Source organism: Myotis myotis, unplaced genomic scaffold (assembly GCF_014108235.1).
Source record: "Myotis myotis isolate mMyoMyo1 unplaced genomic scaffold, mMyoMyo1.p scaffold_m19_p_1, whole genome shotgun sequence".
NCBI lineage: Eukaryota > Metazoa > Chordata > Mammalia > Chiroptera > Vespertilionidae > Myotis > Myotis myotis.
Window position 1 is genome coordinate 21,006,334 of NW_023416313.1, and position 3,681 is coordinate 21,010,014.

Here is a 3,681-nt window from a genome sequence, read left to right on the forward strand (position 1 = left end):
GAGCTCTATAATTCTACTCCACAAAACCAACCAAAAAACATTTTTAAAAATTTTATAGAGAGGATCAAGATACAGTATCTTGTGATAGCAACTGACAAGTTCTCAATATATCTCAGGTGTTTCAGATGTTCTATTTCTTCCTATTCAAGGAGGACATTCATTTTAGTAAAATTGCATTTTGTGCAAATTCGATGTTCCTTGGAGATTTTTTTTCACAGTCATCTTTAAAAATGCCAATCCTATATTTTGTAACCAATATTGTGTTCATGATGTTAGAACTGTATGAAGGATATCATTGACTTTAAGAAAAGTCTTTGGTTTGAATCACATCTCTGCCAGTTACTAATTAAATGACCTTGAGCTGTTTATTTTATATCTCTGTGCTTTGTGGTTTTACTGATCTCTAAAATGATTATGATAATAACTGGCTTGCAGTGTTACTATGAAGATGAATTCAGAAAATGAAGGTAAAATCTTTAGAGATCTTGGAAAAACCTAGAATGGATATTATTTTATTGTATATTTCTCTGATAGCTTAGTTCAGAGACTAACATACAACTACCACATTCCTTCTGTTGGTAAAGATGAAAATATAGAATTAAGATGGCATATTACTTTCATCTCAGGTGTTTAAATGCTAATATGTTGATACAGTACACAATGGTTGCATAGTGTACTATATCAAGAAAACTTTTGAAATTCAGCAAAAACTACCAAGAAGCACTTTGTATAATTGGCAACAAAGAATTATGGCACAATATATATGCTTATCTGCATATAAGAGAGTTTGATTAAATTAGTCTAATTGAGGAAATAAAAAACTATTTTGAAACAAAGAAATACATACTTTATCAAAAGTTATAGAATGCAATAATCTAAATTTTTCAATCTAAATTATCTTAATTTGGAGTGATTACAATAATTTTGAATGATTACATAAATGGTAAGTAAGCTATATTTGAAGGAATCATGCAAGTATATAAAGGAAAAATAATGGAAACATATTGCTCATCAACACTGTCAATATAATTAACATATCAATCATTTACATATATATTCTTAAAAATTGAGAATCAGTTTATTGATTAGATATCTTTGTAGCTTCTTTGGATATAAGAAAAGGAATCCTTATAGTCGTGATTCTTAACCCAGCCCTAACCAACAAGGAAGTAGTAGATATGATTTTTGAATGTTAAAAATGCAGGTAATCACCCAGAATAACCTGATTCACCAGGTTATGGTGAGACTCAGGCTGTGTTTTTCAAAACCCCACAAAAATTCTAAAGCCAAGGTTGGCTAAGAAGCATTGCCCTAGAACAGTGGTAGGCAAAGTCATTAGTCAACAGAGCCAAATATCAACTGTACAACAATTGAAATTTCTTTTGAGAGCCAAATTTTTTTAAACTTAAACTATATAGGTAGGTACATTATTATTAACTTAATTAGGGTACTCCTAAGCTGGCCTTTGCTAAACACGTCCTCAATCTGATTGAGGTACGTTCGCTGAGGTCGACCCCTTCCAACTCTCCCATCCACACTCGTCTTGTATACTTGTTTCGTCTATCTCCTTTCGTTCATCCTCTCTATATGTCCAAACCATCTCAACATACCTTTCTCAATTCTCGACACTACATCTTCTTTCACTCTGCAACATTCCCTAAAATTAACTTAATAAACTTTACTTAAAGTTTTAAGTCTTAGTTAAACTATAGGTACGTTGAATAAAACTTGATATCATACTTAATAACAATATTATTTATTGATAAAATGAAATTCCTTACAATATCCATAAAATTAAATCATGACAATGACTGACAAACACTAATGTGAACAATGGCCTTGCATCTCCTTGGAAATTTTGGGTAAGTCAGGTTTGTATGTTGTTGTTTTTTTAATTTTAGGCATGATTCCAGGTTCTCATCAATAAGAAGACTTCTGAATTTACTCTTGATAAGGTTCATGCTTGAAAATGATTGTTCGCATAAATATGTAGACCCAAATAAGGAAAGAACAGCACATGCTAGTTTTTTCAGTTGATTATATGAGTCAGGGATACTATTCCAGGTGTTAAAAAATCAACATTTCTTCCTTCTCCAGGTCTTTCAAAGCAGACCACTTGTGCTGTGAACTAAGTTCACATTTGTTTTTCTCCAATATTTCTATATCAGCACAAAGACGTTCAAATTTCGAGCTCCACAGTTTTTTGTTTTTTAAATCCAGCAATTGCATTTCAAAGTTTCCAATGTCAAAAGGAGAAAAATTTAATTCTGTTACAGTAGCATTGAGAGGTTTTTTAACAAAGGCTAATGTCGCTTTGCTGTTTCTGAATTCCTGAAACCTGTTGAGAAAAGCTTCCCTCATATTTAAAAGTGTTGTTTTGAAATAAGAAATGTCAACATCAGAATTATTTTCTTGGCGATGTTTCAACAGGCTTGGAAAGTGAATCAAAGTTTCTCTTTCAAAATCTTGAGCAAAAAGAGATAATTTGTTTTCGATGAAATAACTTCTTCTAACATTGAAAAAAACTGTTTCCTTTCCCCTGTAGTTTATGATTAAGCTGATTTAGATGAGACGTAACGTCTACCATGAAATAAAATTTTGGGATCCACTGATCATTTGTTAGTTCTGGATAGTGAACACCCTTCTCAAGGAGACATGCTTTAATTTCTGTTAATAAGGAAGCGAAACGTTTCAAAACGTTTCCTCTTGCTAACCAACGTACCTTGTTATGCAGCAGAAGATCTGCGTACTCACTCTCCATTTCAACTAAAAATTCTTAAAATTGGCGATGATTAAGAGCTTTAGCTACAATGGAGTTGATAATCTTAATCACCAATTCCATAACTTTGCAAAATTCTTCTGGAAATGTCTGTGCACATAGCGCTCTTGATGAATGATGAACGCTAAGTAAGTATCTCGTGATTAATTTTTTCTTTCAAAATAGCAACAAATCTGTTTCTTATGCTGGTCATACTTTTCGACCCGTCTGTTGAAATTGAAACAATTTTATCGAGTGGAATATGTTTTTCAATGCACTCAATTACAGCATTTGCTATATCCTCTCCACGTGTTTGACCTTTGAGTGGCAATAATCCTAAAAGTTCTTCTTTAGGACCTGTAGATGAAATAAATCGTACAAAAAGTGAAACTTGCGCTGTATCATTTATGTCACAAGACTCGTCAACTGCTATTGATAAAGCTGAAACCAATTTAAGACCTTCGACTTGCTGGTTGGTTATATTCGAAGACATTTTGACTGGTCTATCTTTCACTGTTTTAGCAGACAATAGTACCTCTTTAATTTTTTTTAGAATATCTACTTTGTTCTTTTTTTTAAATATATTTTATTGATTTTTTACAGAGAAGAAGGGAGAGAGATAGAGAGTTAGAAACATCGATGAGAGAGAAACATTGATCAGCTGCCTCCTGCACACCTCCCACTGGGGATGTGCCCGCAACCAAGGTACATGCCCTTGACCGGAATCAAACCTGGGACCCCCTCAGTCCGCAGGCCAACGCACTATCCACTGTGCCAAACCGGTTATGGCCTACTTTGTTCTTAAAATCCTGAAATAGCTCTTCGGATGCATTTATAAAACAACTTTTTATGTATTCGCCGTCTGTATATGGTTTTACTCTCTTAGCAATCTCTTGGCTAACCACAAAACTTGCAATATTAAC

At 33.2% G+C, this 3,681-nt stretch overlaps 1 pseudogene; it reads right to left on the reverse strand.

Annotated features, from left to right (window-relative positions):
• Window positions 1-2,794: 2,794 nt before the first annotated feature.
• Window positions 2,795-3,251, reverse strand: LOC118665001 (annotated as a pseudogene).
• Between the last annotated feature and the right edge of the window lie 430 nt (window positions 3,252-3,681).